The sequence below is a fragment of the Hylobates moloch genome, unplaced genomic scaffold (assembly GCF_009828535.3).
Source record: "Hylobates moloch isolate HMO894 unplaced genomic scaffold, HMol_V3 SCAFFOLD_8, whole genome shotgun sequence".
Lineage (NCBI taxonomy): Eukaryota > Metazoa > Chordata > Mammalia > Primates > Hylobatidae > Hylobates > Hylobates moloch.
Genome location: NW_026652283.1, coordinates 45139335 through 45165043, shown reverse-complemented (window position 1 = coordinate 45165043; position 25709 = coordinate 45139335). Strand labels below are relative to the sequence as shown.

The 25709-nt window shown below is 40.7% G+C and overlaps 1 protein-coding gene and 1 pseudogene across 3 annotated transcripts in view; one reads left to right on the top strand and one right to left on the bottom strand.

Moving 5' to 3' along the window:
- DMAP1 (DNA methyltransferase 1 associated protein 1) overlaps positions 1 to 25709 on the bottom strand; it is a 56768-nt gene that overhangs the window by 14157 nt on the left and 16902 nt on the right. Inside the window, exon 1 of one of the 3 annotated variants that reach the window (XM_058443383.1) lies at positions 5254 to 5269. The exons of the other annotated variants lie outside the window; for them this stretch is intronic. The gene's annotated coding sequence lies outside the window, so the exon portion shown is untranslated. Of the gene's footprint in view, positions 1 to 5253; positions 5270 to 25709 lie in introns of those variants that run through there. 3 annotated transcript variants of the gene reach the window in all.
- Positions 16354 to 17512, top strand: LOC116472428 (metaxin-3-like; annotated as a pseudogene).

The following is a 25709-nucleotide window of genomic DNA, read 5'->3' as shown; positions in this document are numbered from 1 at the left end:
ACCAGAATAGTTAAAAGAAACCCCTCTTCACTGCACAGTTCACAAATTCCCTCTGCCCCCACCCCCCCCCCCCATCAAATTCTGTGAGAAAAATTGCTTGGTTCCCCCAAAGTTTTGCCTTCAAGGAATCTATCATTCAGGTAATAATCAATTGCAGGTGATAATCTATTCTCTGCAAGCCAAGGGCTATCTTTAAGTTCAGCTAGATTTTTACTGCCCAAACCTAAATACCAAATCCATGCCTTTCTGATACCAATTCCTGTGTCAGCTACAAGTCGTAGTTCTTAGTTATATTTTCTAGGAAGTACAAGTAGCCAAAATTGTTCCAAAAAGAGTTGGAGAACCAGATAGAGCAATAACCATAGAAAAACAAGAATGAGCTACAATTTTGAAAGGTAACAGGCTGAAAATTATAAATAGGTGAGTTCTATTTGACCTTCAAGTAACAGATTATTGTTAATTCAAGTCAACTTTATTTTATTTATTTATTTTATTTTATTTGAGATGGAGTCTCGCTCGTTGCCCAGGCTGGAGTGCAGTGGTGCGATCTCGGTTCACTGCAACCTCAGGTTCAAGAGATTCTCCTGCCTCAGCCTCCCGAGTAGCTGGGATTATAGACGCCCGCCACCACACCCAGCTAATTTTTGTATTTTTAATAGAGACGGAGTTTCACCATGTTGGCCAGGCTGGTCTCGAACTCCTGACCTCAAGTGATCTGCCTGCCTCGGCCTACCAAAGTGCTGGTACCAGTCCATGGCCTAGGGATTGGGGACCCCAGCTTTAGAGCATATTAGTTAAAATTGTTCTCAACTTATGAAAATAGCATAATATAAATACCAGAGCCTATCAAGACAGCCTTTGAAGAATATGTAATTCTCATCTTATGTAAATTATTTAAGAAAGTAAGGGCTGGGCACAGTGGCTCACACATGGATTGCCAGCACTTTGGGAGGCCAAGGCAGGAGAATCACTTGAGGCCAGGGGTTCAAGACCAACTTGGGCAAAATGGCAAGACCTTGTCTCTACAAAAAAAAAAAAAAAAGTAAAAATTAGCCGGGCATGGTGATACGCACCTGTAGTCCTAGCCACTCAGAAGGCTGAGGCAGGAGGATTGCCTGAGCCCAGGACATGGACACTGCACTCAAGGGCAACAAAATAAGACCCTGTCAAAAAAAAAAAAAAAAGAAGAAGAAAAGAATGTAAGAAAAGATGGAATGCCACCCAACACAATTTACTGACTAGTATATACTGAAACCAAAGCCAGACAACAGAAAAAAAAAAAGATCTCATTTATGAACAATAAAACAAAAATCCTGAATAAAATGTTAATAAATTAAATCTCGCATGGCTGGGCACAGTGGCTCACACCTGTAAGGCCAGCACTTTGGGAGGAGGGAGGATTGCTTGAGGCCAGGCATTTGAGACCAGCCTGGGCAACATAGCAAGAGCCCACCTCTACAAAACTTTTTTTTTAAACTTGGCCTGGTACGATGGCACGCATTTGTAGTTCCAGCTGCTTGGGAGGCTGAAGCAGGAAGATCACTTCAGCCTACGAATCGGAGGCTGCAGTGCACTGTGATTGTGCCACTGCACTCAGCCTGGGTGACAGAGCAAGACCCTGTCCCAAAAATCAACAACAACAAATTAAATATAACAGTGTATTAAAAGAACAATTTAGCCAGGTGCGATGGCTCATTTCTGTAATCCCAGCACTTTGGGGGGCTGAGGCAGGTGGATCACTTGAGGTCAGGAATTTGAGACCAGCTTGGCCAACATGGTGAAAACTCATCTCTACTAAAAATACAAAAATTGGCCAGGCATGGTGGTGTGTGCCTGTAATCGCAGCTACTCAGGAGGCTAAGGCGGAAGAATTACTCAAACCCGGGAGGCAGAGGTTGCAGTGAGCCAAGATTGCACCACTGCACTCCATCCTGGGTGACAAAGCGAGACTCTGTCTTAAAAAAAAAAAAAAAAAAACAATTTGTGAAGTCTAAGGAGGATTTATCCCAGCTTTGCTAAGGTGGTTCAGCATTAGAATATATATACTTATTAATGATGTAAACATAAAAAACCTAATTATCTGAATAAATTAAATGCACATTAATAATATAAAAGAAGAAAAAATCTCCTAGCAAACTATGGAAAAATGCTTAATTGATACATGTTTTGTTTTTAATAAAACAATGGTAAAAAACCTACAGCAAATGCCATACGTAATGGTGAAACAATAGAAGCTTTCCAACTGGAGTTAGAAGTAAGATGAGAATGTCCTTTACCACTACTGTTCAGAATGGTACCAGATGTTCTCTCTAATTCAAGAAGAGAAAGAAGACACTAAGAAGCATAAACATTAGAAAAGAAGAGGCAAATTGTGATTATTTGCAGATGACACTATTGCTTATATAGAAAAACCTAAAAAAATCAATTGACAAACCATTAGAACTAATAAGAGGATTCAGCAAGGTGACCACATACAAGATCAATGTACAAAATCAATAGCTTTCCTATATAACAGCAATAACCAATTAGAAAATGTAATCGAAAGTAAGATCCCATTCACTATAGCAACAAAAACTATTAAGCACCTAAGAATAAACCTGAAAACAGAATTTATTTGAAGCCCTTGGGAATAGTTCAACATTAGGAAACCCAACAATTTAATTAATCACATCGATAAAATAAAATTGAAAACCACAGGCCGGGTGCGGTAGGTCACACTTCTAATCCCAGCACTTTGGGAAGCCGAGGTGGGAGGAGTTCCTGAGCCCAGGAGTTCAAGACCAGCCTGGGCAACATGATGAAAATCCATCTCTACAAAAAATACAAAAATTAGTCAGGCATGGTGGTATACACCTGTAGTCCCAGCTAATTGGGAGGTGGAGACGGGAGGATGACTTGAGCCCAGGAGACAGAGGCTGCAGTGAGCTGAGATTGTGTCATTATTCTCTCCAGCCTGGGTGACAGAGCCAGGCCCTGTCTCAAAAAAAAAAAAAAAAAATGAAAACCACACAATTATATTTTATGGCAGTAGTGATAATTCAAGAACCATTTCTAGTAAAAACACTTAAGTAAAACAGGAGATAAAGGACATTTCCTAATCATGATAAAGAGTTTTGTGTGTGTGGTTTTGTTTTCAGACACTAAGAGCAAACCTATTAAGTGGCTAAATATTAAAGACATTGCCATTAAAGACAAAAACAATGCAGGGACCATCACCATCCCTCAAAACTGTTTTATGTAAAAATGGAACAGAGGATTTGACAAGGGGAATAAAAGCTTCATATAATAGCAACTTTTCCAGGGTTTGCCATGTGTCCTCTCTATCAACAAGACTACTTTGATTTTATATTCCGCATTGGATGGAAATTGAAATTTCACCCAGAGACTGAGGCTGATCAAAAGGGTCTTTCCTCCTTTTCCCTATCAAAGCCATCGTCAAGCACTCACGCTGCTCTTGTCCTCTGATTGAAGGAAAGAATGTTTAATTGTCCAAGAAGTCCTAAGACCCAGAGCTGCTTTTGCTTCTGTGGCAGTGGGGTCTGACCTGAGACGGGTACCTGAAATGCAGCTAAGAACCTGTGGGCATAGGCCGGGTGTGGTGGCTCACACCTGTAATCCCAGCACTTTGGGAGGCTGAGGCGGGTGGATCACCTGAGGTTGGGAGTTCAAGACCAGCCTGACCAACATGGAGAAACCTCGTCTCTACTAAAAATACAAAATTAGCCGGGCATGGTGGCACGCGCCTGTAATCCCAGCTACTCGGGAGGCTGAGGTATGAGAATTGCTTGAACCCAGGAGGTGGAGGTTGCGGTGAGCTGAGATCATGCCATTGCACTCCAGCCTGGGCAACAAGAGTGAAACTCCGTCTTAAAAAAAAAAAAAAATCTGTGGGCACAAACAGCTGCCAAAAAAATGGGGACGAGATTGTGATTACTTTCTCACACTCAGAAATTGTGGGCACATTTTGAAATCCTGTCACTCTTACCTTGTTCTGTATACTATGAGCTAGGCTTGTTCTTTTTTCTTTTCTTTTTCTTTTTGAGAAAGGGTCTAGCTCTGTTGTCCAGGGTGAATGGAGTGGGGCTATCATAGCTCATTGCAATTTTGAACGAGCTCCAGCAATCCTCCTGCCTCAGCCTCCTGAGCAGCTAGGACTACAGGTGTGCACCACCACACTCAGCTAATTTAATTTTTTTTTTTTTTTTTTTTCATAGAAACAGAGTCTCACTATGTTGCTCAGGCCGGTCTCAAACTCCTGGTCTCAAGTGATCCTCCCACCTCAGCCTCCCAAAGTGCTGGGATTACAGGCATGAGCCACCGCACCTGGCCAGCTTATTCGTTAAAAACAAACAAAAACACCGAGATGGGTTCTAAACAAAGTTGTCTGGGGGTCTTTCTAGCAGGGGGTGACCTGAAGTTACATGTTTTCCTCCCGTCTCTAGGCAAGAGCACACACACCTTATTCTAGAGCGAAAGGCCAGAGTACACTGGAGAGAATAGGGGAGTTGTTTGTATCCCTCCATATCCCCTCATGGAAACTGAGTACCAGAAACACTTTTTCTATTTTATGAAATGAAATGTTACCTGATTCTAGAATGACAAATAAAGCCAATTGAGATCTTTAAAGAAAATTGTTGTGGGGATGAGATTCTAAATAAAAAAAGGAAAAAAGAAGAGTGCCACCAGTTGAGTTCCTTGGAAGCAGACTCTGAAACAGATCAGCATGGTGGAAGTTTATTAGGGCGTACTCTCAGTATCAACACCTGTGGAGGGAAAGAGAAAAGCATGACTGGGCAAAGGGGGAAGTGTGACAGTGACTGAAGTCCCAATAAGGCCTTAGTTGATCCCATGGGTAGACTGACCCTTCAGAATTGTCCCCAGATGGGGTGAGGAGCCCAGGCCCTTATCTTCCCATGTCAACCAGCCATCAGATGTGAAGCAATCCTGAGAAAGAGGCTATTCTTGAGTAAGGTAACTCTATTCAGTGAAACAATTTTAGCTTTCAGCTGCTGGGGAGACAGAGAGATCTATGTGGCATAGAACCCCCCAAGCAAAGTAACGAGGAAAGAAAAGGAAAAAAAAAGATGCAAGTGATTGCTTCAACAAACCAGGGGACAAAATATCCCCCACAAACCTTAGAATATGAGCTGGTGCAACCAAACTGCAGAAGGACCTGTGGAGTATCATCAACAGTGAAGGAGGAGGCACAGAGAAGCCAAAGGCTGAATTTAGAAATCACCAGCAAGTACTCACCTGCGAAAGGAAGGCGCCCACTCAGACTGGAGACCTTGGCTGGTGAAACAGAACAGTCACAGCTGGAGGCAGCTATGCAGGTTCTGGTTCTCAGGTGAGTACAATGGGAGTGCTGGAAGGCTTGAGGGAAGCAGGGCGGCCTGGGTCCTCGGTGCTCCAGAAAATCTCCAGAGAGAAACCTGAAGCCCTCACTCACTGAGGAATATCTAAGTGAATAGTGTACAAATAGACCCAGACAGATAGTCTGGAGATGAAGGAGAAAGAAGGTGTAGATACCTGTTGGAAACAGAACAAGAGGGATACATATCCAAGACTATTGGCAAGGTGGTTACACTGAGCAAATGTTTTTTTTTTTTTTTTTTTTTTTGAGACGGAGTCTCGCTCCATGCCCCAGGCTGGAGTGCAGTGGCATGATCTTGGCTCACTGCAACCTCTGTCTCCTGGGTTCAAGCGAATCTCCTGCCTCAGCCTCCTGAGTAGCTGGGATTACAGGCGCGTGCCACCACACCTGGCTAATTTTTTTGTTTTTAATAGAAACGGGGTTTCACCATGTTGGCCAGACTGGTTTCGAACTCCTGATCTCAGGTGATCTGCCCGCCTCAGCCTCCCAAAGTTCTGGGATTACAGGCATGAGCCACCTGATCAAACATATTTCTTAAGACTTCAAGGTAACAACAGAAAAGGGATCTGTAGCACCATGAAGCTGGGGAAGTTATCCTGGCCCAACGCAACTCCAATACGGGAACATTCTCCTGAAAGCACAGGGAAACCAATCTCACTTAAACATGAGCAACAGAAAAATATTTTGGTTAAACCTCATAGAAATTGTAAGAAAAAATAGGATAGCAATAATAACATGCCTACAGAAATGAAGCAACCAAAAAAATATGGCCACAAAGCAGAAGACTGTAATGTAATTTTGTTTAAAGGCAGAGTCTTGCTCTGTCACCCAGGCTGGAAGTGCAGTGGCACAATCACAGCTCATGGCAGCCTTGGCCTCCAGGGCTCAAGGGATCCTCTCACCTCAACTTCCTAAGTAGTTGGGACCACAGGCATGCACCACCACGACTGGCTGATTTTTTAGAAATTTTTGGTACAGACAGGACGATATGTTGTCCAGGCTGGTCTCAAACTCCTGGCCTCGAGCAGTCACCCTGCCTCGGCCTCCCAAAATGCTGGGATTACAGGCGCGAGCCTCTGCACCCGGCCTGTAATGTAATATTTTTAAATGAACAAAAGAAATTAAGAAAATAATAGAAGCTATGAAAGAGTGATACAAACTGAACAGTTTAAAGCTCACTCAGAAATAGAGTGGGTAGGCAATAAGACATAAAGAGAAAACAGAGCTTAGAAAAGAGTTAGAAATAACAGAAAAATGTTTCAGAAATAAAGACTAAACTGGAAGGAACAAAAGAGAGAATAATAAATAGCACTAAAAATTACAGTAAATAGAGGATGGAAAGGAGAAAAAAGAAAGGAAACAGGGCCCATCCCAGTGGCTCATGCCTGTAATCCCAACACTTTGGGAGGCCAAGGTGGGTGGATCACTTGAGGTCAGGAGTTCGAGACCAGCCTGGCCAACATGGTAAAAACCCGTCTCTACTAAAAATACAAAAAATTAGCTGGGTATCGTGGGGGGCAGCTGTAATCCCAGCTACTCAGGAGGCTGAGGCAGGAGAATCGCTTGAACCTGGGAGGCTGAGGTTTCAGTGAGCCAAGATAGCACCACTGCACTCCAGCCTGGGCGACAGAGCGAGACACCGTCTCAGAAAAAAAAAAAAAAAAATGAGATTTTCCTCAGAGTTTTCAGTGGAAACACTTTATGCCAGGAGACAATAAGGTGACATGCTTAAAATATTCAAGAAAATGTAAGCTATGCATTTTTATCCAGCTGAGCTGACCATACAGTACAAAGGCCATAGATAAACTATTATGAACGTGTAAGAACTCAGGAACTATTGTTCCCGTGAGATTATTTCTGAGGAATCTACTAGAGAACAAACTTCAGACATCAAGAAAAACATGGATACGCTTCAAACTGAGGATTAGTGGTAAATATTGAATATATTTCATTGTAAAACTAAAAGTAAATATTGAGGAGAAAGGTGACAGAATGGTATATAATTGTTATATGTGCTGACAATGTAGATAAAGTGCAACCATGACAAATGGGGGAAGGCCGGGCGCAGTAGCTCACGCCTGTAATCCCAGCAGTTTGGAAGGCCGAGGTGGGAGGATCACTGGAGGCTAGGAATTCAAAAACAGCCTGGGCAACATAGCAAGACTCCATCTCTACAAAAATAAATGTATATTTAAAAAAATAGTTAAATGTGGTGGCACACACCTGTAGTCCCAGCTACTTGGGAGACTGAGGCAGGAGGATTGTTTCAGCCCAGGAGTTCAAGGCTGCAGTGAGCTATGATTCTGCCACTACACTCTAGCTTGGGCAACAGAGTGAGACCCTGTTTCTGAGAAAAAAAAAAAAAGAGAGAGGGAAGAAGGGAGAATATATGAAAAATAGGATAAACTCATCAACTGCTTTGTGGTTATAAAGAGGAAGTAATTATATATTACTTGACGTGGATGTCAGGGAGAGGGAAGGGAAGATGAGGAAGTTGTAACAAGTTAAGAATTTTAATATTTCTCAAAGCAGGGAACCAACAGACCATTATCTTTAAGAAGATGGAAAATGGTATTTTGCAAATGTATTATTTTATTTAATTAATTAATTAATTTATTTTTTGAGATGGAGAATTGCTGTGTTGCCCAGGCTGGAGTGCAATGGCTCGATCTTGGCTCACTGCAAACTCTGCCTCCCAAGCTCAAGTGATTCTCCTGCCTCAGCCTCCAGAGTACCTGGGATTACAGGCACCCATCATCATGCCCAGCTAATTTTTGTATTTTTGTAGAGACGGGGTTTCACCATGTTGGCCAGGCTGGTCTGGAACTCTTGACCTCCAGTGATCCACCCACCTCAGCCTCCCAAAGTGCTGGGATTACAGGCATGAGCCACTGTGCCCGGCCTGCAAATGTATTATTTTAAAGGTAACAGAACAAAATATTAAACTCCCTAAATCCCAAGAGCAATATTTTTTTAAGAGCTAGAGAATGAGAGAGAGAAGATAGATGACCATATAGTAAAATACGCCATGACTGAAAAAACAAGCACATGGATTGATTTGTATCTATACTATAAACGAGACTAACTCATATATTATATGAGAGTATTTTCAAGTTGTCAAAGCAAAGTCTAGCTCTATGCTATGTACAAGATACACCTAAAACAAAGAAATTAAGAACATTTAAAAATAACAGGAAGGACAAACACATACTAGGCAAAATGTAAAATACAGGCAGAGGTTATGATGTTGATACCTGTCAATATAGAATTGTGACCAAAGGGCATTAAAAAGAAAAAGGAGGACTTTTTTTTTTCTTTTTTGAGACAGAGTTTCGCTTTTGTTGCCCAGGCTGGAGTGCAAGGTTCAAGTGATTCCCCTGTCTCAGCCTCCTGAGATTACAGGTGCCTGCCACTACACCCAGCTAATTGTTGGTATTTTTAGTAAAGATGGTCTCGAACTCCTGACCTCAGGTGATCCGCCCCCCTTAGCATCCCAAAGTGCTGGGATTATAGGCATGAGCCACCCTGCTTGGCCAGGAGGACCTTTTCATAATGTTAATGGATAAATTAGCAATGGAGATACTACATATATATGTGTATTACACATATATAATGTATATATATACTCAACACAACAATGAACTTTCATAAAGTAAAAACTACAAGAGCTATAGACAAAGTAGAAACACGTTAGCAAGAGAAAATTTTAATACACACTCATTCCAAGACAAATCAAGTGGACAAAAAAGTGAATAAGAATTTAGAAAATCAAATCTCTTTGATGCAGTATAGGCGAGCCCCAAAATTGGTGCTTAGCCCAGGAGGATTCTCGGCTTTCCCCAGGAAAATAATTCAAGGACAAGAATGTAGTCTTAAGACAGCAATTTTTTATTGAATGGTACTGCTCCTCTGAGAGCAAAGCTAATTCATAGGCAGTGTGCCCAAAGTCAGCAACTTATGGGTTGTTGGCAATTGTATTTATACTCACTTATACCCACTTTTGATTACATGCAAATTAAGGGTGGACTAATGCCAATTGAGGAGCAAGTTATTTAGAACTTTCTAGGAAAGGGGCGGTAACTTCCAGGTCATTTCCATGGCATTTATAAGCTGTCATGGCACTAGTATGAATGTCTTATGCTAATGAGAAATGAGGGCAGCTAGGGATCGTTTTAGTCCTCACCTGCTTGTTTCTTTCTCCTTTTTTTTGAGACAGGGTCTCACTCTGTCACCCAGGCTGGAGTACAGTGGTGCGATCGGGGCTCACTGCAGCCTCCACCTCCCAGGTTCAAGCGATTCGCCTGCCTCAGCCTCCCGAGTAGCTGGGAATACAGGCACACGCCACCATACCTGGCTAATTTTTTGTATTTTTGGTGGCGATGGGGTTGTGCCCTTTTGCCTAGGCTGGTCTTGAACTCCTGGGCTCAAGCAATCCACCCTCCTTGGCCTCTCAAAGAGCAGGGATTACAGGCATGAGTCACCCTGCACTTGGGCCCTATTTATTTTCCAAAAGAATTTTATAATCAATTTCTCTGGTTCCAGAAAATTTTAAAAACTGCAGATTTTTAAATGGAAATCACATTTAGTTTATAAATTTTAACTTTGAATTGGATTGGTATCTTTCTGATATTAAATCTTCTTCTTTTTTTTTTTTTTTTTTTTGAGATGGAGTCTCACTCTCTCGCCCAGGCTGGAGTGCAGTGGCGCAATCTTGGCTCACTGCAAGCTCCACCTCCTGGGTTTACGCCATTCTCCTGCCTCAGCCTCCGGAGTAGCTGGGACTACAGGTGCCCGCCACCACGCCCAGCTAATTTTTTGTATTTTGTTTAGTAGAGACGGGGTTTCACCATGTTAGCCAGGCTGGTCTCGAACTCCTGACCTCGTGATCCACCCGCCTCAGCCTCCCAAAGTGCTGGGATTACAGGCGTGAGCCACCGCGCCCGGCCCTGATATTAAATCTTCTAATCAAGAACATGGTGTGTTTTTCCATTAGTTCAAGTCTACTTTTGGTCTCATAAGATGTTTTTGTGTATTTGTTTGTTTGTTTGTTTGTTTGTTTTGATATGGAGTCTCACTTCATCACCTAGGCTGGAGTGCAGCGACACAATCTCAGTTCACTGCAACCTCTGCCTCCTGGGTTCGGCAGGAGCGATTCTCCTGCCTCATCTCCCAAGTAGCTGGGATTATAGGCACAAGCACCACTATGCCTGGCTAATTTTGTATTTTTAGTAGAGGTGGGGTTTCCCATGTTGGCCAGGCTGGTCTCAAACTCCTGGCCTCAAGTGATCCGCCCGCCTCAGCCTCCCAAAGTGCTGGGATTACAGGCGTGAGCCACCACACCCAGCCCCATAAGAGTCTTGTTTAGATCTCCTTGTGTCGTTTTGCATAATTCTTGTTAAACTTGGGATTGTATTTGGTTTTGTTTGTTTTTGCTATTGTCAATGGAGTTTGGGATCTCTTCCATTATTTTTTTCAAGTAGTTAATGTGTATATATAAAGACTTCTTACTTCTGTTTGTTAATTTTATATCTTGCTACTTACAAAACACTTTTACTGTTCATAGAAGTTTTCCATTGACGATAGTAAGTTTCCCAGAAATATATCATCTGTACATTAATGTGATTTTCTTTTCCAATTTTTATCCCTCTAATTTCTTTCTCTTGTATTAAAATAGTGGGCATACGTATCTTGTTTCTGATTTTGGCAGTACATTTCAACACCAAGTATCTGACACCAACTTGGGGTCCTAGAATTCAATTTAATTCTGACACTAACTATCCGCAATTAGCACAGACCGCACAGGTTAAGGGGCTTAGTCCCACAAGACTGCTTCCATTTCTGAAGCCACTTACAAGTGCTGGGTATCCCCAAGCCACCTGCACTTCAGTCCAGCTGGCTTCAAATCTGGGACTTTCTGCAACCCCCTCAGGTTGACAATGCATTAAGAACAACTTATAGAACTCAGGAAAGTGCTATATTTATGATTGCCATTTTATGATAAAGGACACAAACAGCCAGATGAAGACAAGTACTGGTAGAGATGGGGGTATGTTAGGGCATTTGGAATTGGGGCTTTTTTGTTGGGTTTCTGTTTATAAATGTGTATTTCTACAGACAACTGTCTGTTTAAACTTTATGTCTCTACTGGGATCAATTTTGATAAATTATATTTTTCTAGAAAAGTATCTATTGCATCTAGATTTTCAAATTTATTTGCATCGACTTATATGAATTAGTAGGCTCCGTTTGGCGGATAGCCATGTTTCCCTGGTACGTTTGTGCTGTCTTGCTTGTTCAACCATTTTACCCTTCTGCTTCTGTTCATCAACCATTGATTCTTCTCAACTAACCACAAAATTCTTTTTTAAAAAAAATTTTCTAGGCCAGGCACAGGGGCTCACACCTGTAATCCCAGCACTTTGGGAGGCTGAGGCAGTCAGATCACCTGAGGTCAGGAGTTTGAGAACAGCCTGGCCAACATGGTGAAACCTCGTTTCTACTAAAAATACAAAAATTAGCTGGGCGTGGTGGTGAGCACCTGTAATCCCAGCTACTTGGGAGGCTGAGGCAGAAGAATCACTTGAACCTGGGAGGCAGAGGTTGCAGTGAGCTGGGATCACGCCACTGCACTCCAGGCTGGGTGACAGTGAGACTCCATCCACCCCCCCCAAAAAAATTATGTAATAGTTGGTGTTTTCAAATAATTCTTTTTATTTAGGTATTACTTTTACTCTGTTTCTATTTTTTAATTCACCAATTTTTACTCTTATTGTATTAATTCCTTTCTTTGATCTTTTTCTTTGTGACTTTGGTGTTTCATTTATTTACTTTCATTTTCATTGACATAGGTAGTTAATACTATGAATTTTCCTCTCATAACTGCTTTTTCTGTAACTATTCATATGTGATGCTTTCATTGTCAGTAGAATTTTCTTTTTTAAAAAAACAAACAAACAAACAGAGTCTTGCTGTGTCGCCAGGCTGCAGTGCAGTAGCGTGGTCTCAGCTCATTGCAACCTTTGACTCCCTGGTTCAAGCAATTCTCCTGCCTCAGCCTCCCGAGTAGCTGGGATTACAGGCGCCTGCCACCACGCCCGGCTAATTTTTGTACTTTTAGTAGAGACGGAGTTTCACAGTGTCGGCCAGGATGGTCTTGAACTCCTGACCTCACGTGATCTGACTGCCTCAGCCTCCCAAAGTGCTGGGATTACAGGTGTGAGCCACTGTGCCCAGCCAGTAGTATCATTTTCTTTCTTTTTTTTTCTTTTTTTTTTTTTTTTGAGACGGAGTCTTACTCTGTCGCCTAGGCTGGAGTGCAGTGGCATGATCTCAGCTCACTGCAACCTCTGCCTCCCAGGTTCAAGCAATTCTCTGCCTCAGCCTCCCATGTAGCTGGGACTACAGGTGCCGGCCACCACGCATGGCTAATTTTTGTATTTTTAGTAGAGACGGGGTTTCACCATGTTTGTCAGGTTGGTCTTGAACTCTCGACCTTGGGTGATTCACCCGCCTCAGCCTCCCAAAGTGCTGGGATTACAGGCGTGAGCCACTGCTCCCGGCTTATCATTTTCAAGAATTCTAAACTTTTTATTTTCCATTTTTTATGGGAATTATTTTAAAATATGTGCATTTTTTAAAACTTCCCAGTGGAAGAAACTTTGTTATTATTATCAATTATCAATTTATTGCATTGTAGTCAGAAAATGCTATATGTGTTACTTGTATTTGAGGTTTTTATCTTTTGGCCTAAAATATCTACTTTTATGCATATTCCATGTGCACTTCAAAAAGTATATTTTCCCATATTGAAATTCCGAGTTTTATATGTATTTGTAAGTTTCCATATTGACTGTGATGTTTAGGTCAGTGCTACTCAAAGTAGCCATTCTCCTGTGTCACTGAGCACACATTTAGACTCTGCTGCCTTTTTTTAAAAAAAGCATGATTTTCTCTGTGAAAGAAATAATACATTGATTTATATTCTGGAGCAAGCATCTACCTTGTTGCATCTCGTAGCCACAGTTCATGGACTGGCGCCAGTCTGTAACCACAGTTTGACTAACACTACAATGGAGGAGACCGGCAGGACTTATTTTCTGGTCTCCGTGGGATGAAGTGAAAAAACCATCAGAAACCAGCAGATGAGAGGCCAGGCGCCATGGCTCACGCCTGTAATTCCAGCACTTTGGGAAGCTGAGGCAGGTGGATCACTTAAGCTCAGGAGTCTGGGACCAGCCTGGGCAACATGGTGAAACCCCGTCTCTAATACATAATACAAAAATTATCTGGGTGTGGTGGTGGGTGCCTGTAATCCCAGCTACTCGGGAGGCTGAGGTGGGAGGATTTGCTTGAGCCCAGGAGGCAGAGGTTGCAGTGAGCCAAGATCGTGCCACTGCACTCCAGCCTGGGTGACAGAGCAAGACCCCATCTCAAAAATAATAAAAATGAGAATAAATTACACAGTCTCAGATATTGCTTTATAGCTATGCAAGAATGACCTAACACAAATGGTGTTGGGATGACTGATAATCGTGTGGATAAAGATAAAATTGGATTAATTCCTCATTCTTTATATTAGGATAAATTCCAAATCAGTTAATATCTAAACATAAAAATAATAAAGTCATAAAATGTTAGAGAAAAACTTCTTAGGTATTCATTGTCAAAAAATATATATAATTTAAAAATTAGAGAAAACTATAGGTTAATTTTTTCACCATCTGGAAATGATGAGGACTTTCCTAACTGTGATTCCATATTCAGATTTAATAAAGGAAAAATGGGTAACTTTGTCTACCTAAATATTCTTAAAATTGTATGCGCAAAATACTGTATGGAAAGTCAAAAGTTAAATAAACAATTGAGACCAAATACTTGTAACTTATATCACAAAATACCAACATCCCTAATATGTAAAATCCTATTCTGACAACCCATTAGAAAAATGGGGAAATTACAGAAAAACAAATGAAAATGGCTCTTAAATATATGAAAAGATGTTCACTTTGCTCATATTAAGAGAAATAATAAGAGAGATGCACATTAAAACTAAACAGAGATACCATTGCTCATCTATCAGTTTTGCAAAAATCCCTAACTTGACACTCTGAGTTGGTGAGACGGTGGAGAAATAGGTGCTTTCCTGTATTGTTGATGGAGATATAAATGGTACAACTATGCAGGGGATTTGACAACATCTAGCAACATTACATATGTATTTACTCTGCCCAAGCAACCCTTCTTCCAAGTATCTACATCTGAGAATACAATGCCAAAACCACAAAATGATGACTGCTCAAGGCTATTACAGCACATTTTGTAATCATGAAAGACCATAAGCAGCTCACATCTCTGTCTGCAGAGAACAGGTGAATAGACAATGAATGGTACATACAAACACTGAACTACTATTCAGCTGTAAAAACAAAAACAAAAAAAAAGAGTATCTTTATAAGGCCAGGCATGGTGGCTCACACCTGTAATCCCAGCAGTTTGGGAGGCCGAAGTGGGTGGATCATTTGAGGTCAGGAGTTCGAGACCAGCCTGGCCAACATAGTGAAACCCCATCTCTACTAAAAATACAAACATTAGGTGGGCCTGGCGATGGGTGCCTGTAATCCCAGCTACTTGGGAAGCTGAGGCAGGAGAATTGCTTGAGACTGGGAGGCGGAGGTTGCAGTGAGTAGAGATCGCGCCATTGCACTCCAGCCTAGGCAACAGAGCGAGACTCCATCTCAAAAAAAAAAAAAAAAAAAGAACATCTCTATAAATTGTTAGAGAATGAAAATGAGAAAAAGTAACATACAGAAGAGTATTATAGTATTGCATTTTTTTGTGTATGAATGGAATAAAAATAAAAGTATATGCATATACATTTGCTTCCATTTTCAAAATTTAAAGGTGGCGGGGGCCTGTAGTGCCAGCTACTCGGAGAGGCTGAGGCAGGAGAATGGCGTGAACCTGGGAGGTGGAGCTTGCAGTGAGCCGAGATCGCGCCACTGCACTCCAGCCTGGGTGACAGAGCGAGACTCCGTCTCAAAAAAAAAACAAAAAACTAATAGAAATAATTACCTGTTGGAAAAAGGATAAGGATGGAAGCTATAACTTTCTGATGTGCCTTGTTTTATAGTTTTGATAAAAATATATACAAAATTAAAAATAAATTTTACAAAAAAGTAATCACTATAAAAAACTGAATAAAAACCCATTGGTCTATCAAGCTGTGTCATAACCACACAGAGAATTCTTTCATGTCATTTTGAAACAGTATAATTGTGTACAGCATATAGTGGGACAGTGTATGCAGGCTGTACAATATATAGTGAGATATCTGAACAAAACAAATATAAATAAATCTTAAGCAGTATTCAGTAGACTTATTGCTGGTAATAATACTGGTATTGGTATTTCAAAACTATTATATTTATATAATGGGATAAAGCAAATGCCACTAGGAACCAAGATCTTCAGTGTGTTTTAGTCCATTTGTGTTGCTATAATTTATAAGAAAAACAAATGTGTGTGATATGTGACACTCATCCTCCCCCATTCCCCCTTCCTCCCCACTCCCGGTTCTCTGACATTTACACTGAAACTGAATTACCACCCACCAGCGTTCCTGGTTCTCCAGCTTGCAGATGACATACTGTGGGACTTTTTGTCCTCCATAATCACATGAGCCAATTCCCATAATAAATTGCCTCTTATATTTCTATATATTCTATTGGTTCTGTTTCTTTGGAGAACTCTGAGAAATATAGTATCAGTTTACATGGAGGATAGAGAAATATATTAAATGACATTCCAAGGTTACAAATTCAAATCCAGGATGTGGGAAATCACACATGACAAATTACCCAGTTTCTTCAATAAATAAATGGCATAAAACTAAAACTAAATGACACAACGAACAACAACAACAAAAAGCTATTGTATTGATTAAAAGAGACTTAAGAGCAGCAACCATCAGCCCTGTCAAGATGGTGGCTCCTTGGAGCTCAGTGGCTGGGAGGCGGCTGGGGCTCCTACTGGTACACAGCGAGTATGTGGTGGTGATGGCTTATGCCAAATTATCTGTTGCATGCTTGAAAGTTAATGTCGGGCCAGGCGTTGTGGCTCCTAGCACTTTGGGAAGCCCAGACGGCGGATCGCTTGAGCTCAAGAGTTTGAAACTAGCTTGGGCAACATGGCAAAACCCCATCTCTACTAAAAATACAAAAAAATTGCCAGGTGTGATGGTGCATGCCGGTGGTCCCAGCTATTCTGGAGGCTGAAGTGGGAGGATCCATTGAGCCCAGGAGGCGGAGGTTGCAGTGAGCAGAGATTGTGACACTGCACTTCAGCCTGTGTGACAGAGAGAGACCCTGCCTCAAAAAAAAAAAAAAAAGAAAAAGAAAGAAAGAAAAGAAAGTTGATGTCATAGATAGCCCCACTGGACAGGTTCAAGGGAAGATATATCAATTTTGACAACTGAAGACAACATTGTTTCTAAGCTGGTAAAAATATTAAACTTTTAAGGAAAACAGAAATATAATGTTTATTATGAATTTCCAGCCAAACAAAGGGCAGACACACTGGCTTTCAATGCTCTCCTTGAGTAGAAGCTGCCTCCTCTAGCGCTTCACACATTCTGGATTGAAAGCCACAATTACTCTACTGTGACAAAGCCGTGGTGTTGGTTTGCTTCATAGATTCCTTTTCCCTTGGGTTTGATCCTGCGTGGAAAAATGTCTGTAACAGCACTGATCGGATTATCCTGACCAGAGGAGAGCCTCTCCTTTACCGCCTGTGAGAAGTGGAATCATGGATATAGAGATGCTAAGAAGTGCCTAAATCTTCTGGCAGATAGATTGTGAATATCTCAGCTTTTCCTTGGAGATACGCGTTCTACTTTGATTACCCATGTGTTTGGTTTCCTTGCACCTCTGCATAAAGTGCACTTTCCTAAAGTTCAGTTACAAGAACATTTGGGACATCTCTCCAACCTGCGTTCCTTTTGCGATGCTCTCCTAAATAGTTATTTTAGGCTTAGCGTTGGAGATGGATGACAATCTTCACCAAAACCCTCAACTTCCTCCTTGGAAACTGCCAACATTCAAATTAACGTCAGTGGAGGAAGAAAGTAATTCCTTATGTTAAACTAAATAATAAGTACTCATTAAATATATAGCTTATTTCCAAATAAAATGTTTTTAATTTAAAAATTATAAAAAGGCTTTTAAAATATGCTCTTTATTTTAAAAAATGTTTTTAATCTAACTTAATGGTTATTTCAAAGTAGGAAGCAAAATTAAAAAACAATAAATGGAAAATATATATTAAAAGTTATAAATATGAAAAAATACGTATTTTTGAAAATATATTTTTAATTTAAAAAGGTTAAAAATATTTTATATTAAAAAAACTCAGCCTGACATGGTGGCTCATGCTTGTAATCCCAGCACCTTGGGAGGCTGACAGGAGGATCACTTGAGGCCAAAAGATCAAGACCAACCCAGGCAACAGAGCAAGACCCTGCCTTCCTAAAAAATAAAAAATAAGTTACAGGGGCACACCTGTAGTCCTAGACACACAGGAGGCTGAGGCAGGAGGATCATTTGAGCCCAGTGTGTTGAGGCTGCAATGAGCTATGATTATGCCACTGCACTCCAGCCTGAGCAATAGAGTGAAACCCTGTCTCTGAGTAAAAAGGGAAAAAAAATTGTATACACTATATTTTGTCCTAAAATAAAGTAACTAGTTATTTAAAAATATATATACAGTTGGCCAGGCGCGGTGGCTCACGCCTGTAATCCCAGCACTTTGGGAGGCTGAGGTGGGCAAATCACTTGAGGCCAGGTGTTCGAGACCAGCCTGGCCAACGTGGTGAAACCCCATCTCTACTAAAAATACAAAAAATTATCTGAGCGTGGTGGTGGGTGCCTGTAATCCCAGCTACTCAAGAGGCTGAGGCAGGAGAATCCCTTGAACCCGAGAGACAGAGGTTGTGATGAGCCAAGATCATCACGCCACTGCACTCCAGCCTGGGCAACAAGACCAAAACTCTGTCTGAAAAAAAAAAAAAAAGACCGGGCACCGTGGCTCACACCTGTAATCCCAGCACTTTGGGAGGCCGAGGCAGGCCTCAGGATCACCTGAGGTCGGGAGCTCGAGAACAGCCTGGTCAGCATGGTGAAACCCCGTCTCTACTAAAAATACAAAAATTAGCCAGGCGTGGGGGCAGGCGCCTGTAATCCCAGCTACTCGGGAGGCTGAGGCAGGAGAATTGCTTGAACCCAGGAGGTGGAGGTTGCAGTGAGCGGAGATAGCACCATCTGGGTAACAGTGAGACTCCATCTCAAAAAAAATCTATATATCTATATATGTATATGTATACACACACACACACACACACAGCCATCCCTTGGTATACACAGGGGGATTGGTTCTAGGACCCCCAAGTGTACCAAAATCGATGCATACTCAAGTCCCCCAGTCTGCCCTGCAGAACCTGCATATACAATAAGTTGGCTCTCCATATACAAGGGTTTCATATCCCATTAATACTGTAGTTTTGATCCATGTTTGGTTGAAAAAAATGAATACGTAAGTAGATTTGCACAGTTTGAACTTCTGTTGCTCAACGGTCAACCATAAATAAATCAAGACAAAAAGTCCAAACATGTCATCAATGATCTAAAAAAGTCATAATAAGCTTCATTTTAAAATTTTATTTTAAAAGTTTTGTGCATAATCAAGTTGACTAATTAAAAAATTATATTTCTAAAAATTAAACTTTAATGCTAAACTACATTAATACAAAACAAAAAAATTGGTCCCCTATGTTAAAACAATAAGATTTTCTTAAAATATTAATTTATACTTAATAAAATTACTACAAGTGGCCAGGTGCAGTGGTTCATGCCTGTAATCCTAGTACTTTGGGAGAGCAAGGTGGGTGGATCACCTGAGGTCAGGAGTCTGAGACCAGCCTGACCAACATTGTGAAACCCCCAACTCTGTAAAAATACAAAAATTAACCAGGTGTGATGTTGCACACCTGTAATCCCAGTTACTCAGGAGGCTGATGCAGGAGAATTGCTTGAACCCAGGAGGCGGAGGTTACAATGAGCCAAGATTGTGCCATCACACTCCAGCCTGGGCAACAAGAGCAAAACTCTTTCAAAAAAAAAAAAAAAAAAAAAAAAAAAAAGAATGATGTTGGTCTCATAGAACGAGTTAGGGAGAAGTCCTGTCTCCTCAATTTTTTGGGAAAGTTTTGGTAGGAATGGTACCAGTTCTTCTTTATACATCGAGTAGAATTCAGCTATGAATACATCTGGTCCTGGGCTTTTTCCACTTGGTAGGCTTTTTATTACTTGATTTAATTTCAGAACTCATTACTGGCATGTTCAGGGTTTCTGTTTCTTCCTAGTTTAATCCTGGGAGGTTGTATGTTTCCAGGAATTTTTTTTTATTTCTTGTAAGTTTTCTAGTTTGTGTGAATAGAGGTGTTCATAATAGTGTCTGAGAGTTTTTTGTATTTTTGTGGGGTCAGTAGCGATGTCCCCTTTGTCATTTCTGATTGTGTTTATTTGGGTCTTCTCTCTTTTTCTCTCTATTAGTCTAGCTCATGGTCTATTAATCTTAGTATTCTTTCAAATAAACTTCTGGATTAATTGGTTTTTTTTGCATCTCAATTTCATTCAGTTCAGCTCTGATTTTGGTTATTTCTTGTCTTCTGCTGGCTTTGGGGTTGGTTTACTCCTATTTTTCTAGTTCCTCTGTGTGTGATGTTAGGTTGTTAATTTGAGATCTTTATTGGCATTTAGAACTGTAAGCTTTCCTTTTAACATTGCTTTAGCTGTGTCCCAGAAATTCTGCTTTGTTGTATCTTTGTTCTCATTAGTTTCAAAGAACTTCTTGATTTCTGCCATAATTTCATTGTTTACCCAAAAATCATTCAGGAGCAGGTTGTTTAATTTCCCTGCAATTGTATGGTTTTGGGCAAAAAAACTCTCATCAAATTTTAACTATGGCTATTCTAAGACTTTGTTTAATCCACAGATATTATTTTAAATTCTTCCCTAAAAACATTTGCCATCAGCTATAATATAAAATTACTTTTCACTAAAAAGGCCTCTAGCAAATATTCTTAGACACAAATTTCTGATAACTTTAAAAACAATCGACTAAATAAAAATTATTAAAACTCTAATAAAAACTAATAGGTTCATAAAAACTACTAAACAAGATCAAACAAAACAAAAAGTTAACTAATTAAAAAAATAAAAATGTTTTATAACTGTTATTCAAGATACTGTTAGTTCTGGCTAAGCATAATCCCAGCACTTTGGGAGGCCACGGTGAGAGAACTGCTTGAGCCTGGGAGTTGGAGACCTGCCTGGGCAACATAATGAGACCTTGTCTCTATTATTTTTTAAACAATTATAAAATAAAATACTGTTACTTCTTTAAGTAGTGCTTTAAGTACTGTTTCCTTTTCCATTAAAAAATTTTCAACTGGACAGGGTGGCTCACACCTGTAATCCCAACATTTTGGGAGGTCAAGGCAGGAGGGTCACTTGAAGCCAGGTGTTCAAGCCAGCCTAGGCAACAAAGTGAGACCCCCATCTCTACAAAAAATTTTTAAAAATGTGTCAGGTGTGGTAGCGTATGCCTGTAGTCCCCACTTGGGAGGCTGAGGCAGGAGGATTGCTTGAGTTTAGGAGTTCAGAGGCTGCAGTGGAGCTGTGAATGCATCACTGCACTCCAGCCTGGGCAGTAAAGTGAGACCCCATTTCTATAAAAGAAAAAATAAAAATAAGGAAAATTTTCTCTCATATACTATCTATAGTTTACAATAATAGCCTGAGCAACATAGCGAGAACTCGTCTCTACTAAAAATAAAAAAAAAAATAGCCGGGCAAGGTGGCATGTGCCCTGTGGTCTCAGCTACTCAGGAGGCTGAGGTGGACAGATCACTTGAGCCTGGGAGATTGAGGCTGCAGTGAGCCTGATCGTGCCACTGTACTCCAGCCTTGGTGACAGAGTGAGACCCTGTCTCAAAAATAATAATATTAATAATTTAATAAATTATACTTTTATAAACAAAGATAAAAAACATTTGCTTTTTCTCCCTACTTAATTTCTTAAAAAATTCAAAAACTATTTGTATTATTTTTATAACAACATAATTATTTACACAAATTCAATTAAAATCTCTCTTTATAAAAAAATACAATTAAAATATTAGTTATATTACTAAGATTTTGACTAAACTGTCATATTTTTAAATGCACATAAAATGCTTAACTTCAAGAGTTCTCAACCTTACAATAAATAAATAAAAATTGTTACTTTCTTACAGGCTCGAAAACCATAAGACTATAAAAAAATCTAAAATCTGCTTTGATTTGGTTTCCCAGCCTGAAAAAAGTTTTTTTTTTTTTGAGATGGAGTCTCGCTCTGTCGCCCAGGCTGGAGTGCAGTGGCGCAATGTCGGCTCACTGCAAGCTCCGCCTCCCGGGTTCACGCCATTCTCCTGCCTCAGCCTCTCCGAGTAGCTGGGACTACAGGCGCCCGCCACCACGCCTGGCTAATTTTTTGTATTTTTAGTAGAGACGGGGTTTCACTGTGGTCTCGATCTCCTGACCTCGTGATCCGCCCGCCTCGGCCTCCCAAACTGCTGGGATTACAAGCGTGAGCCACCGCGCCCAGCAAAAAAAGTTTTTAAATCTGAGATTTCTATATAATCAACTTTTAAAAAAAAAATTGTTTCTAAAAAGCCTATAAAACACCTATTATTAGATTATAACCCCATCCATTATATTCAAATTCCTTTTATCTACCTGTACACTATACTAAATCCTAAATTTTTCCAATTTCCTCCAAAATTTGGCTACAACTCCCCAATGAAAAACAAAAAATACTCTGTTTCTAAACTAAAACGAAATAACTTTTAAAAATCAAGTCTCATGCCTGATATATGGGCCACACAAAACATTCACCAAACCACCCAATGTCATGACCAAAGACATTAAAACTGCAACCCCCAGAAAAAGTTCATGGTTTTTATTTGTGGAAGGAAGTCTTGGTTAAAAAAAAAAAGTTAATGTTTTCATGTTATAGATAACTTTTTCCAAGATATCAGAGCAAGAGTCTATATCATAATAAAACTTTTATCCCTACCTTTTTCATTGAACAAAAAGCTATAATTTAAATTTCACAATCAATAACTTCTGCTCGTAACATAAAAGCTAACCTAGGCCAGGTGTGGTGGCTCATGCCAGTAATCTTAGTGCTTTGGGAGGCCAAAGTAAGAGGATCACTTGAGGCCAGGAGTTTGAGACCAGCCTGGTCAACATAATGAAACCTTGTCTCTACAAAAAAGAAAAAAAAACGAGCCAGGCTTCGTGGTGCAGGCCTGTAGTTCCAGCTACTCAGGAGGCTGAGGCAGGAAGATCCCTGGAGCCCAGGAGTTCAAGGCTACAGTGAGCTGTGATGGCGCCACTAGACCCCAGCCTGGATGACAGAGCAAGACCCTGTCCCTTGAAAAAAAAAAAAAAGAAGAACTTAAAAAAAAATCCTTTAATATCCATTAGTTAAAATTTTAAAAGGTGGCCGGGCGCGGTGGCTCACACTTGTAATCCCAGCACTTTGGGAGGCCGAGGCGGGCGGATCACGAGGTCAGGAGATCGAGACCACAGTGAAACCCCGTCTCTACTAAAAATACAAAAGATTAGCCGGGCGTGGTGGCCGGCGCCTGTAGTCCCAGCTACTCGGAGAGGCTGAGGAAGGAGAATGGCGTGAACCCGGGAGGCGGAGCTTGCAGTGAGCCAAGATCATGCCACTGCACTCCATCCTGGTCAACAGAGCGAGACTCCGTCTCAAAAAAAAAAAAAGACTGAAAAACAAGCAAAAATAAACTTAATAATACACACTAGATAAACAGCCTAAGGGCCATTTTCTTCAAACTCTATTGTTACTCAAACGTGACTAAAATCATTCTGACACTGACTCTCAGTTGCCAATTATTCCCCCAACAAGAGATGAGACCAATAACCAAGACAGGTTATTCCTGACACTGAAGGACATCAAAGCCTAACTACAAAGTAATTGATCAATAATACGTTCAAAAACAGATTTGGGCCGGGCACAGTGGCTCATGTCTGTAATCCCAGTACTTCGGGAGACCAAGGCAGGTGGATCACTTGAGCCCAGGAGTTTGAGACCAGTATGGGCAACATGGCAAGACCCCTGTCTTTTTGTCTTTTTTTTAAATTGAATTAATTCTTTAAAAAATTTTTAATAGAAAACAATATATAAAAGTTGGTAAAATCATAATAAAATCAGGAATATTTTTTAAATGATAACAAATTGGCTGGGTGCAGTGGCTCCAGCCTTAATTCCAGCACTTTGGGAGGCAGAGGTGGGCAGGTTGCTTGAGCCAAGGAGTTCAAGACCAGCTTGGGCAACATGGCAAGACCCTGTCTCTACAAAAAATTTAAAAAGTAGCCAGGTATGGTGGTGTGCACCTGTAGTTCCAGCCAGTTGGGAGGCTGAGGTGGGAGGATCACTTGAGCCCAGAAAGTTGAGGCTGCAGTGAACTCCATTCACACCACCGCACTCCAACCTGGGTGACAGAGCAAGACCCTGTCAAAAAAAAAAAAAGAAAACAACTCGTAAGACTTAAGTGATAAAGTGAGAGTTCTCATAGTTGCATGCCTAATAACAAAATCTATCACAAAACACTACAAAAACTACAACCTTACACAAAGACTATCACAATTTTGTACAAAAAAAAATACTTCTACATGGACACTCGTCCAACAACTACAAATTGTGTCACTCTTGTTATTGATCTTTATACCCAAAGATAATTATTTCAAAACAATTGTATAAATCCTCATTTTTTTCTTTACAAATTTTTGTCTTCCTTTACCTCCATAAATATACACATGGTTTCACACAATACAGTGTCTTATAGTTATACTATAACATATTACCATTACAATACTCTAGTCCCATTTCAATATATTTTTCTTTTAAAAAGCCTCTCTGGGCCAGGCGCGGTGGCTCACGCCTGTAATCCCAGCACTTTGGGAGGCTGAGGCAGGCGGATCACGAGGTCAGGAGATCGAGACCATCGTGGCTAACACGGTGAAACCCTGTCTCTACTAAAAAATACAAAAAATTAGCCGGGCGTGGTGGCGGGCGCCTGTAGTCCCAGCTACTTGGGAGGCTGAGGCAGGAGAATGGCGTGAACCTGGGAGGCGGAGCTTGCAGTGAGCCAAGATCGAGCCACTGCACTCCAGCTGGGCGACAGAGCCAGACTCTGTCTCAAAAAAAAAAAAGCTTTATTGCTCACACAAAGCTTGTTTGGTGGTCCCTTCACACGGACACGCGTGACAGTGGGTTTGAGTTTTTTTCCTGAATTGGGGTTTTGTCTAGGCTAAAATTAAGATTAACGACCAGCTGGTCTTAATTTCTCATTATCATTACAGCACTCGGTAATCCTTTGCAGTAATCCTTTGTTTGTTTTGCTTAACTGCTTTATTGTTGCTGTTGTTTATTTCTATTTTTGTTATTGTTTTGGTCTTTTTCCCATTGGGCTTGACCAACTCTGTTCAACTTGATCAAATCTGAAGAAAGTTCCAAATTATGGGGAACAAGTGCCCTGAAGTGGCTAAATTCTTGCCCAAAAAGAGAAGAGTGGGCAGGGGTGGAGAAAAACGGCCAGCAAAAGTGGGGGAAAAAAAGGAAAGTTTTTTTATTTTGACTACTTAAGGGGCTTTATTTACATAACAAGGCCACCTTTTTGCCAGCCAAGCCAAATGGCTGTTGTCCCAGGCTGCAGTGCCGTCACTGTGGTCCTGCCTTCTTTTTTTTTTTTCTTTTCACAACAGCCTAGGTTTGGTTCCTAATTATGTCCTTTCTGGTTTGATACTTGTTACTTCTGAAATATCAGCAATTTGTCCTAGATAAAATATGGTAACAAGATTTAAAAAGACTTTTTAAAGGAGCTCAAAAGTCAGCTTAATTAAAAGCTAACATACAAGATGTGTGTTTGTGTTAAAAGGCCTCTTTCTTTCTTCTTTCTTTCTTTCTTTCTTTCTTTCTTTCTTTCTTTCTTTCTTTCTTTTCTTTCTTTCTTTCCTTCTTTCCTCTTTTCTTTCTTTCTCTTCTAGGACCTTGTCTTTTTCTTGAGCAAAAGTTTTTTCAGGCTGGGTGCTCATGCCTGTGATCCCAGCACTTTGGGAGGCCGAGGCAGGCAGATCACCTGAGGTCAGGAGTTTGAGAGCAGCCTGGCCAACATGGTGAAACCCCGTCTCTACTAAAAATACAAAAAAATTAG